We start from the raw sequence: 13696 nt of genomic DNA, 5'->3' as shown, positions 1-13696 counted from the left end.
AGTAAGAAAAATTTAAATGGGAACGTCGGAAATGTTAAACAAATTAGCTGTTATATGGTGGGTTATTATAATGCTACCGCCTACTAAGATTGCTTCGAATGGTTTTTCATTGGGTATTGGGGCTGAATATCATTATACCTGTTACTCGTAGAGTAAAAGGGTATACTAGATTCGTTGAAAAGTATGTAACAGGCAGAAAAAAGCGTTTCCGACCATATAAGGAATATATATTCTTGATCAGGACCAATAGCCGAGTCGATTTGGCCATGTCTGTCTGTCCGTCCGTATGAACGCTGAGATCTCAGGAACTACAAAAGCTAGAAAGTTGAGATTAAGCATACAGGCTCCAGACACATAGACGCAGCGCAAGTTTGTCGATTCATGTTGCCACGCCCACTTTAACGCCCACAAACCGCCCAAAACTGCCACGCCCACACTTTTGAAAAATGTTTTGAAATTTTTTCATTTTTGTATTAATCTTGTAAATTTCTATCGACTTATCAAATAACAAAGACCGCAGTCAGCAACGATGTTTGTGTCTTCGAAGTCCAAAATTTTTTCAGAATGTTGTAGGGTAAATATATTTATTTTTTTACATACTAAATTAGGTATGGATTCTTAATTTGAAAATACAAAATGTGATTATATTGAAGTGTTAAAATGTAGCTTATACATCAGTTATGCCAATTAGGGAAATGCTTAAATGTCCTCCTTAACATCAACGAAAGTGTTACGGAAAGGTTAAACTTCTGTATCGGTAAGTTGTCTTTGCCTAAACTTAATCTGTTCCCAGCAATCGAATTGAGAAGTCCCTGCTACAACCTTCTGATCTGTCCCCAGCAAGTTTATACTACGTGCGTCTCTACACTCAGAAAACTGAAAAACGAATAATTTGAGAACGAACGTTCTTAAAAATGTATTATGTCGTACTTAAAATTTTTAAGAAAACCGTTCTTGGAATAAGTACTAGTTGTACTTGAATTACACATTTCAAAAGCGATATTATTGATACTCATGGAAAACAAAAGTTTATCTTTTCTCATTTATGTATCGATTACATTTCTGTGTTGTTAAAGAAGAAACATATATGCTTCTTCGATAATCGATTGCAACATGGCGCGCATTTAGTATCAAAACGTTCGTGGAAGTGCAAGTGCGGAGTGAACAAAGTGAATTGAAAATGGAATGTCATATGGAAACAGACATTGAACTTAAAAGTGTATTAGAGGAAATGGGCATGGTATGAGTGTTCCCTTTTCTGCAGGGTAAGTACAAATTTTTAAATAAAGTGTATATATGTACATATGTATATGTATGTATGTGTACCATATGTATGTATGTACATATGCACATATTTATGTATCAGACGTCTGCATGAATACAGTCAAAACAGCATTTGGTACTCTTTCTCAAAGTTCTGACTGACTGAGGAGACATTAAGAAATACGGATTTGGCAAATGTGGTAAAGGCATGAGTAAAAAATTTACTATAACCGAACGGCGAGGCAATGCACGAATGAGTACTCGCGACCGAGTACTCGGAATAACCGAAACGGTTAACTGTGCGCGGCATTGGCGACGTCAAATTTATTGCGTGTTTGTTTTTTCGTTTTCGTTTTGCTTTTGAACGCAAGGCATAGAAAAATAGAAAGACATGAAATAATTTTTATGTATTAGTATATATTTTATTTATTTTATTTTTCAATAACAAAATGGAGAAACATTATTTGGTTTACTGTATTAGAATTGTTAGCAATTTTGCACCTTTTTTCCGATATTAAATTTTTTGCGTCTGAAAATACTCTTTCAGATGCTGAGCTGCTCGCAGGAATACAAAAAATGGTGCAGCTAGCTTTATATAATTGGGGAAAAATATTTTTGTTTATGTGCCACCATTCAAGGCAATTGAAATCATCAGAATAGTTTAATGTTAGGTTCATATAGCTTTCAATTTCATATTGTAGGGGGTCAATATCATTGGGTTGATTTTGGTCTTGAATGAAATCCGAAAATGCATCGTCACACAGGCTCGAAGAATTATTAGGAAAGTAATTATTAGAGGTTAACGAAAATGTGTTCATAATATTTTTGCACTCTTCTATAATTTCTATTTTTTCGGTTGCTGAGCATTGTACAAGTTTATTTGTTGCTGGAAAAAGGAAAAGGGCTATTTTATGGTAGTTAGTAAGATATGGATGGATAACTATTGATATTTGATCGGACAAATGGGACTTAAGGTGTGCGATACAGGCATTATCGTTTGAATCTGCAGTGCAACATTTCTCTAATTTTCTAATATATGGAATGGTTAGGTGGATGGTTGGATAATTACTGCCTTCCAATTTTTTGGTGACCTCTTCAAATACAGAAAGCACGCGGACAATTGAGCTCAAATGATTTAAATTAATTCCATCAACTCTGGGTGTTTGGTGTTTTTCAATCAAAATATTTGTTATTTCAACCCAATTGACCTCCACTGACTTAAACAAATAGAAAATGGTATTCCACCTAGTTGGGCAAAAACTTTTTAAGGTAATTTCTAGGCTGGAATTGCTCCTAGACTTTTTAAAGTATTATACAAGCTTGCTACATTTGATAACAAGATCCGCAACCTCCTGCACACCTTTAACTGCTTTCTCCACACAATTGTTAATCAAGTGATTCATGCAGTGAATATGCCGGTTATCACGAAAGGCTGCTATCATATTGGAGCCACGGTCCGTCACTATGACAGGCTTTTCCTCCTCCAGGCAGCAACCAAAGTCATTTAGTATACCACGCATTTTCTTTAGTATAGTGGTACCTTTAAAATAAAATGAAATTGAATTACCAATAAAATGTTACATATATAGTTTACTTACCAGTTGTAGTGTACGTAGTTCGACAGATTTTAACTAGCTGGTCTTTTAATAGTGGGTGGCAATTACTAATAAAGAGGACCTTGTACTTCCTTCGCTAGAGATGCGCACTCTTGCTATGCTCGGGTCTAGCTCGCCGTAGGTCGGGGTTCTTTTAGCTTAGGATAGTAAGAAACGCTACTACATTTAATAAGTGCGTCTTATTCAAAAACAATATTAAAACTGGATAATTGATTAATAAAAGAAATGGCTTTATATTGATACTACGGATACACGCCGACACGTGTGAGGATAAGCTACAGATTCTGATAAGTATTGGGAATTTGGATGTTAATAATTCCCTAAGTCTTTACCCTCCCTCCCCTTGGCCAAGTTCAAACTAACTCTACCACATATTTAAGAAAGTGTTCAAAATAAGTACTCGACAAACCATTAAATCTATTTATTCACAATTCATTCTTTTTCAATATATCTTCAATTATAATTCCATTTATATAAATTCATTTCAGTAAGCTGTTCCATTAAATCTCTTTTACAAACTAACAAATTTTAACCTACGTATAATTATCCTAGTCATTCTCTAACTCTTCATTTTCGTTTAATTTAGTGAGTAAAATAAAATAAAATAAAGTAAAGTATAAGTAAATAGATATAGGTAATTGAATATAAAACAAGAGAGAACGCTATAGTCGAGTTCCCCGACTATCTGATACCCATTACTCAGCTATTGGAAGGGAGAAGGAGAGTCTTAAACACAGTTTTTGGCGGTTTGTAGGCGTTATAGTGGGCGTGGCAGAAAGTTTTTTGGCAAATCGATAGAAATTTACAAGACTAATACAAAAATGAAAAAATATCAAAACATTTTTCAAAAGTGTGGGCGTGGCAGTTTTGGGCGGTTTGTGGGCGTTAGAGTGGGCGTGGCAAAAAGTTTTTTTGCAAATCGATATAAATTTACAAGACCAATACAAAAATGGAAAAATATCAAAACATTTTTCAAAAGTGTGGGCGTGGCAGTTTTGGGCGGTTTGTGGGCGTTAGAGTGGGCGTGGCATACTTTATATGGTCGGAAACGCTTCCTTCTGCCTGTTACATACTTTTCAACGAATCTAGTATACCCTTTTACTCTACGAGTAACGGGTATAACAAGAGAGAACGCTATAGTCGAGTTCCCCGACTATCTGATACCCGTTACTGAGCTAGGGAAAGTGCGAAGGAGGTCTTCAACACTGACAGTTTTTGGCGGTTTGTGGGCGTTAGAGTAGGCGTGACAAAAAGTTTTTTGACAAAACGATAGAAATTTACAACACCAATACAAAAATGAAAAAATATCAAAACATTTTTCAAAAGTGTGTGCGTGGCAGTTTTGGGCGGTTTGTGGGCGTTAGAGTGGGCGTGGCAGCATGATTCGACAAACTTGCGCTGCGTCTATGTCCCTGGAGTCTGTATGCTTAATCTCAACTTTCTAGCTTTTGTAGTTCCTGAGATCTCGACGTTCATACGGACAGACAGACGGACAGACGGACATGGCCAAATCGACTCGGCTATTGATCCTGATCAAGAATATATAGTGACATATTCATTTCTTCATACGAAGTATTCACTCTTCATATAAAAAAGCTAAAGCCGATCTTTTGGAAAGCTTCACTCTCCAAAAGCCTCATAAATAACATTCCCCCAAGATACGAACCGCTTAACGGTAACGAGCTTAATGATCTGTTAAGCTTGACATATAAAGCTAAGTAGAACTTAAAAGGCTTATGTTAATCCTCTGTAAAAGGTTTGCTGGGCCGAAAGAATACCTTTGTAAATTAGTTCTTAACTGACCTCTGGTGAAACTTATTCAAATAATGATCATAAAAAGGAAAATATATTTTTTTTCATTAAATCTATCACCAAAAAAGTTTATTGGCGCAGTCGGTAGGATACTGAAAAAAGTCCTAGTAAACTCGTTATCCTTTGACAATCTAGTGAAAAGAGGAAACTTGTACGACCAAGTAACCTTTCCTGATTGTACCCGCGAATTGGCCGCAACAAAGTGATTTCGGTTCGTTTAAAGTGACTAAAATCGGTATCCGCACAAGAACCTGTGCGATCGGAGTTAATTTAAAGACCTAATTTTGTGGACCGCTTCGTAAGTGAGACCTCCACTAAGGTGTAATACAATTAAAAGGCGCACAGTGCAGTTCACTAAGACATAAGTCTCGACATACTGTAGCAGTCTGTGAACAAAAACAGTAGCCCACTAAAATCAAAAGTGCGACCGCTACTATTGTATAAAACAATAAAAAGTTAAAACATTGCAGTTCACTTAAGGCATAAGTCTCGACATACTGCAGCAGTCTGTGAACAAGAACAGAAACTAACTTACAAATAAAACTAAAATGGAATTACCAGCGGAAAATATGACTCAATTACTTCGGCAAATACGCCAAGTACCGAAATTCTCTGGAGACCCATCGAATCTCAGCTCGTTCATCAGACGCATCGAATACCTGTTGAACTTATACCCTTCAAACGACGCTCGACAGAAGGCGGTTATATTTGGAGCCATCGAACTTCAAATTGTCGGAGATGCGGAAAAGGTAACCCAATTTGGAATGCACAACGAATGGACAACTTTAAGAGACTCCCTAATCACGGAATTCAAGACTCAGACGCCCCTGGAGGATCTACTAGGAAGACTGTATCGCACACCTTTTAAGGGTAACTTACGTCTATTCTGTGAACAATTAGAAGATAAGTCCAGTATAATTATAAATAAGTTAGCATTAGAGAATGACCGAAATAATATGGTGGTTTATACACAAGCAATGGCAACCACAATAAAAAATACAATTCAACGCTCACTCCCCGATAGGTTGTTCATGACCTTAGCGAGGTATGACATTTCAACCGTTCAGAAACTAAGGCAAACCGCCCAACAAGAAGGTCTATACGAAGACCCAATTTCAAAAACATTCGATAGTCAGCCAAAATTTAACTCAAATTCACCTAACACCTATAAACATACAAACATTAACCACATCAAAAACACTCACCCCAACCAACGATTCATTCGCCCCTTTATTCCATTAAATCCCACACAGACCCTAAACACTAACGTAAACAATCAAACCCCTTTTAGACAAATTCCTCCGACCAGACAACAGCAACTTAATCAGTACAGAAATTTATACAACGGATTCAGAACAGACTTACTTCAGGACCGTCAAAACGACACCCGAAACTACTATCAGCCCCCCCAACAACCAAGAGTGCCAAATAAGCGTTTTAGAGAAAGCAGCGAACAATCGCGTATGCAGACAAATGAAAATTTTCACCAGCACGAATTAGATTACGATAACGAAACTGAACACTACATTAATAACGACGAACAGTTCCACGAAGATCAATTACAGAATACTCAGACAGAATTGTTTACAGATCAGCAATATCAACAAGCTGAAAATTTTCCAATACCAGCCTGGGATCCCACCAATACATAGAATCATGTTTAATAACCACAGATATAGATGCATAGTTGATACTGGCTCTTCGATAAACTTGATGAGCTCAAACTTTTTCAATCTTCAAGTTAAAGATAAGCAAATAACTGTCCGAAGTATGACAGGCTATTCTAAATTAAATAAATATGTAGACCTTCAGCCAACGGTCTTTTTCAACAAACGCAAAAATTCTATATTCATTCATTTTCACCTTATTATGATATTCTGTTAGGAAGAAAAATACTAATGGAGAATAACGGTTTAATAGACCAGAAACAATAATTAACGAAAGAACATTCATTCACAAAGAATTAGATCCATGTGATGAGAACTCTTCGGAAAACTTTAATGCACTCTTACAAAAAACAACTTTACATCAGAAATAAACTATGCCATGGACAACAACATAGACTCAGAACACACATACAGACTAGAACATTTAAATAGTGAGGAAAAATACAGACTTACAAATTTATTAAAAGAGTTCAATGACATTCAATATTCCAAAAATGAAAACCTTACATTCACAAGTATAATACGTCACGATACAAAAACCTCTCATGAAAACCCAGTTTTCAAAAGACCATACTCGTACCCGTTTTCCTACGAAGCAGAAGTAAATAAACAAATTGAGGAAATGTTAAAACAAGGCATTATACGCGAAAGCGACTCCCCTTATTGCAGTCCATTATGGATTGTCCCGAAAAAGATGGATGCCTCTGGCAAACCGAAATTCAGGTTGGTCGTGGACTATCGAAATCTAAATGAAATAACAATAAATGATAAATTTCCGATTCCTAACATGGACGAGATACTAGGCAAATTAGGAAAATGCCAGTATTTTACTACAATTGACTTAGCAAAAGGCTTTCATCAAATCGAAATGGACCCTAAGTCTATACCAAAAACGGCGTTTTTGACCAAACATGGTCACTATGAATACACTCGCATGCCATTTGGCTTAAAAAATGCTCCTGCAACATTCCAACGGTGCATGAATTACGTCCTAAAAGACCTCATAAATAAGCATGTGATCATCTATTCAACATCTCTGAACGAACACCTAGACTCACTGAAGAAGGTTTTTGAGAAACTTAAAGAAGCCAATCTTAAACTCCAATTGAACAAATGCGAATTTTTAAAAAAGCAAACAAATTTCTTAGGTCATATTATAAGTCCAGAAGGCATACGACCTAATAAAGAGAAAGTTAAGGCAATCGAAAAATTTCCTCTCCCAAAGACACCAAAAGAAATCAAATCTTTCTTAGGCTTATGCGGATACTACCGTTAGTTCATTCCAGACTTTGCAAAGATTGCAAAACCTCTAACAATATTTCTAAAAAAAGGAGCTAAAATAGACACAAGAAACGAAGAATACAATAAATCATTTGAAAAATTGAAAACACTCATAATGAACGACCCAATTTTGATTTGCCCTGATTTCACAAAAACATTTCAAGTCACTACTGACGCTAGCAATTTCGCCATAGGAGCCGTGTTATCACAAGACAATAAGCCAGTAAGCTTTGCAAGTAGAACATTAAATGATCATGAACAAAATTATAGCACTATTGAAAAAGAACTACTAGCAATCGTTTGGGCAACCAAATATTTCCGCCCATATTTATATGGAGTCCCCTTTGAGATTTTGAGCGATCACAAACCCCTTGTTTGGCTAAATAATATTAAATAGCCTAACATAAAACTACAACGTTGGCGAATTAGACTTAGCGAATATAATTTCAAAATCAAATATTTAGAAGGTAAACTTAATCATGTAGCAGACGCTTTATCTCGCGTCAAAATTGAAGAAAACATGGTAGGCGAAGAAAAAATATTTCAACAGCAGCAACAATACACAGTTCATCAGAAAGCAACGAAACTTACATTGAAATTACAGAAAAACCCATAAACTATTTTGCAAGACAAATTGAATTTATAAAAGATAGCGTAGACCAAGTAGAGACAACGAAATACTTTTCCAAAATAAAACTGACCATCAAATACACTGACATGACCCTGACAAAGGCAAAAGATATCCTTATTAAATACTTCTTAAATAATAGCAGTGTTATTTACCTGGAAAACGATAAAGACTTTTTAGTTTTTCAAAAAGCATATCGAGAAACCATTAACCCACATAGTAACGTGAAAATTCTGAAAAGTATCATTATGTTAAAAGACATAAAATCTTATCCTGAATTTAAAGAATTCATTATTACTCAACATTCTAAATTGTTACACCCTGGTATTGAAAAAATGATACGATTATTTAAAGAAACTCACTATTTTCCCGATTATAATAAACTAATTCAAAACATTATCAATGATTGTGAAGTCTGTAACCTTGCAAAGACAGAACATAGACCAACAAAACTAGTTTTCGAAATAACTCCAGAGACAAATAACCCACGCGAAATTTATGTTATTGACTTTTATGCTATTGACAACGAACAGTACTTATCTTGTATAGACGTTTATTCAAAATTTGCTTCACTTATTAAAACAAACAGTAGAGATTGGTTAGAGGCAAAACGAGCCCTTACTAGAATTTTTAACGACATGGGAAAACCACAGAAAATTAAAGCAGACAAGGACTCCGCGTTTATAAGCACTTCTTTAAAAACTTGGCTAAACAACGAAGACATACAAATAGATATTACCACAAGTAAAACAGGAATAGCAGACATAGAACGCCTTCATAAAACCATAAATGAAAAAATCAGAATTATCAATAATGAAAACAATAGAGAAAATAAAGAAACACGAATGGAAACAATTTTATACATTTACAACCACAAGACTAAACATAACACAACTGGACAGATACCGGCTAACATCCTTCTTTACGCAGACACACCTACTTATGATACCCAGATGATTAAAGAAATGAAAATCAAAAATCTTAACAAAAAACGACAGGATTTCGAAATCGACACAAAATTTAGACAAGCACCCTTAACACGCGCAAAATCAAAGAATCCCTTTAGAAAAACAGGCAGAATAGAACAATTAGACGAAAAACATTATAACGAAAATAATAGAGGTCAAAACGTTATTCATTATAAAAGCAAATTTAAAAAGAAAAAGAAAGTTAATGACAGCAAATACTTGCAGCAAACCGACACCTCCCAATCATCGGACTCATAATCACCATAATAACTTGTATTGCGACACAAACTACAGCAGGAACAATCGAAATCAACCCAATAGAAAACAATCAAGGATTTATCTTGTTTGAATCTGGAACAATACAAATCCCATCACCTTTATGCATCACTGTCTCACCATAAATATTACAGAAGTTGAAGAAACATTTAATAGTATAATTAAACAATGTCAAGAATTTAAAAATGTCACACAAATTAAATATTTAACCGAGAAAATGGAAAGAGAAATAAATGGCATACGCATCTCAAAACGAAACAAACGAGGATTGGCTAACTTTGTAGGTTCCACATTAAGATATCTTTTTGGCACACTAGACGAAGACGACAGACAACATATTGAACAACATATTTCGACTCTATCACAAGACACAGTACAGGTCAGCACTCTAAACCACGTTATTGACAGTCTCAATAATGGCATAGAAATAATTAACAACCAGTCCAATTCTTTGAAAAAGGAACAAAAATTGAATCTATTAATATTGAATATTGAACATTTTACCGAATATATCGAAGACATTGAAATGGGTTCACAACTAACACGACTAGGAATATTTAATCCTAAACTACTAAAACATGAAAATATTGGCAACATTAATTACAAAAATCTGATAAACATAAAAACTTCCGCTTGGTATAACGTACCTACTAATGAAATATTCCTAATGTCCCACATTCCTATGAATTCAATTGAACGACCAACTTTCATCATTGCACCTTACCCCGACAATAATGGCCAAATTATTAAGGAAAATATTGAAGGCAAATTCTACTCACATAACAACTATGTTCTAAATACACTAACAAAGAATATTGTCAAAGACCATTGCATAGCTAACATAATAAAACACGAAACACCAACTTGTACTTTTCAAAAATATCGTAAACAATCCTATATTCAATACATTAAACCAAATATACTTATAACCTGGAATATGACCAGAGAAAAACTTTATCACAATTGTAACGGTCAAGAGATTTATATTGAAAATAATAAAATTATAAAAATATCCAACTGCACAGCAGAATTAAAACAAATTACAATATCTAATAGTATTCAACAATACACAAATGTAATATTTACTGAACACAATGTAACAAAAATCGAACCAATGTCACACATAGAAATTAAGGAAATGATTTTGTTAAACAATAAGAGTAACACAATTTACAGAAACATACTAATAATCTTCATATCTGTTTTAGTTTTAATTTACATATTTTACTTTTATATGAAATGTAAAACAGCGCCACACAAAATTATTATCTCTTACCTAAAACCAAGTAAAACCACTAACAAAAATATCGAAAAAGAAACAGAGACAAAAACAGAAATAGCTGAAATTGCAAATCCAGTACCACACTTATATCCAGAAATAATCGCTTGAGGACAAGCTAATATCTAAAAGGTGGGGGAGTGACATATTCATTTCTTCATACGAAGTATTCACTCTTCATATAAAAAAGCTAAAGCCGATCTTTTGGAAAGCTTCACTCTCCAAAAGCCTCATAAATAACATTCCCCCAAGATACGAACCGCTTAACGGTAACGAGCTTAATGATCTGTTAAGCTTGACATATAAAGCTAAGTAGAACTTAAAAGGCTTATGTTAATCCTCTGTAAAAGGTTTGCTGGGCCGAAAGAATACCTTTGTAAATTAGTTCTTAACTGACCTCTGGTGAAACTTATTCAAATAAAGATCATAAAAAGGAAAATATATTTTTTTTCATTAAGTCTATCACCAAAAAAAGTTTATTATATATACTTTATATGGTCGGAAACGCTTCCTTCTGCCTGTTACATACTTTTCAACGAATCTAGTATACCCTTTTACTCTACGAGTAACGGGTATAATTAGTAAATATATTACACAATCTTTAGCCAAATGCAGATCTTATTTTATTTAGACGTTCGAGTGGCATTTTGTAGAAATTTAATATAGGTAATTCATAAAATTGTCTTTTATCGTTGTTGTTTTTAAGTACTCACGACCTTAAATATCCACTCCATGATGTGCGCAAAGTTGGGCCCAAGTTCACGTTGACATTGTCGAGCTGTAGGTCAAATTTTAAAGGTGCTAATTTAAATTCCTATTCAAATGCCAAAAGTTTCGTCAATCTGCGAGTATTTAATTCATTATTAATTGCAATACAAAAGAAAATCAAGAATCAAAACAAAACACCGAAATGCAACTGCAGCACTGCAGCGATAAGACGGAATCACTAAGTTAGACCTCCGCTGGTCATATGAGGTGATCCTCACTGTATATGATGTCCAAATATAATTAAATCCGATCCGCCCGTCTAAACTTCTGTACGGAATAATCTGGGTGAGCTCTAGCCTTCCAATCCATTGGCCAGTTACCATTCGGCAGGTGGCCGGTTGCGTAACTTTTGGCTGAAGGTTATGTCGGCTGATGCGGGGGTCGACGAGACGGGGGGGAAGTCGGCTGTAGAGCAACCTATGTAAGGATAGGCCTTGGGGTCGAATCCCTATGAAAACTGGGTTAGAAATGGGAACTCACTATATCGCACTTTTTACCTTTTCCACTTTCACACAAATCACACACGGAAATTTATTTGAATATCCCACTCTTGTTATACCCGTTACTCGTAGAGTAAAAGGGTATACTAGATTCGTTGAAAAGTATGTAACAGGCAGAAGGAAGAGTTTCCGACCATATAAAGTATATATATTTTTGATCAGGATCAATAGCCGAGTCGATCTGGCCATGTCCGTCTGTCCGTCCGTCTGTCCGTCTGTCCGTCCGTATGAACGCCGAGATCTCAGGAACTACAAAAGCTAGAAAGTTGAGATTAAGCATAAAGACTCCAGAGACATAGAAGCAGCGCAAGTTTGTCGATTCATGTTGCCACGCCCACTCTAATGCCCACAAACCGCCCAAAACTGCCACGCCCACACTTTTGAAAAATGTTTTGATATTTTTTCATTTTTATATTGGTCTTGTAAATTTCTATCGATTTGCCAAAAAACTTTCTGCCACGCCCACTATAACGCCTACAAACCGCCAAAAATTGTGTTTAAGACTCTCCTTCTCCCTTCCACTAGCTGAGTAACGGGTATCAGATAGTCGGGGAACTCGACTATAGCGTTCTCTCTTGTTTTTATTGGATTGGATATATATAACTAAATTATATCTCCACGTGTATATGATGTTTAATTGGGCAGCGTCAAAAATTAAGAGCGTTCGCCAAGAGGTTTTATCTGATAATGAATTAAGCTCTGGGAAGCTTCATGCCGGTGGCCACTGCTATAGGCTTTCCATTCCCTAGCTGTACAATCGTAAGATCATATTCTGTTCTGATTGGTCTAAGACAATTCTCTCACTTTTTGGGTTATCAAAAGCTGCTATAATTTAGGGCGAGGGTGTCTTGAAGAGTTATTGCAGTGTAAAGTTTGACTACACCCACAGATAAGGGTAACAAGACTATTTCAAGGAAGCCTTATCTGAAGAAACTCCTTGTTTTCTAGCTTGTATATCCTTCAAATGGAATACTCCTAGTTTCTTTCCTCTCTCATCCGCTAATTCGTAATAGTAGGAGCTACGTTTCTTATAAACTTTAGCTGGGATAAATACGGGTGCCAATTTACTACTGAATTTCTTTACGGCATTACTTTGTGAAAAGTTTCTAGCGTAAACGAAATCGCCGTTTTAAAATTCTATCTGCCGAGTGCGTAGATTGTATCTATTCGCGTTTTCTTCATGGGCTCGGTTTAGGTTCAGTTTAGCTTGTCGTCTCTGCAGTTCCAAAGCCTCCGGTTTAGATAACCGAGTGTCGTCCGCTAACATATTTAGAGTACGCAGGAGACTATAGTCCTTGCCGTTAAGGATCATATTTTGTCCAAATGTCAGGAAGTAAGGTGACGAACCTGTGCTTCTATGTAACGACGCTCTTAAAGATCCGCTAATAGCGTCTAAGTTATCATCCCAATTTGTGTGATCTTTCCCTATATAAGCTCTTACAGCGGCTAACACCGATCTGTTAAGTCTTTCACTCGCGTTAGCCTGTGGAGAATATATGGCTGTAAGTTTTTGCTGTACGCCAAAACTAGTAAGAAAAGCTTGGAAATAGCTTGACTTAAACTGACTGCCATTATCAGAAAGTATTGCTTCTGGAACCCCAAACGTATAGAATATAGCCCCCTTTAAGTAATCTTAGA

General features: G+C 35.6%; 1 long non-coding RNA gene across 1 annotated transcript; it reads right to left on the bottom strand.

The window, feature by feature from the left end:
• Positions 1 to 2127: 2127 nt before the first annotated feature.
• LOC120457991 lies at positions 2128 to 11728 on the bottom strand. The gene is made up of 3 exons (XR_005617152.1): positions 11504 to 11728; positions 2862 to 3016; positions 2128 to 2803 (listed from the first exon to the last, which is right to left on the bottom strand). It is a non-coding gene; the product is annotated as an uncharacterized LOC120457991 (long non-coding RNA).
• Between the last annotated feature and the right edge of the window lie 1968 nt (positions 11729 to 13696).

This window comes from Drosophila santomea, unplaced genomic scaffold (genome assembly GCF_016746245.2).
Source record: "Drosophila santomea strain STO CAGO 1482 unplaced genomic scaffold, Prin_Dsan_1.1 Segkk9_quiver_pilon_scaf, whole genome shotgun sequence".
NCBI lineage: Eukaryota > Metazoa > Arthropoda > Insecta > Diptera > Drosophilidae > Drosophila > Drosophila santomea.
The sequence above is the reverse complement of the archived record's forward strand: the minus strand, read 5'-3'. Positions and strand labels throughout refer to the sequence as shown.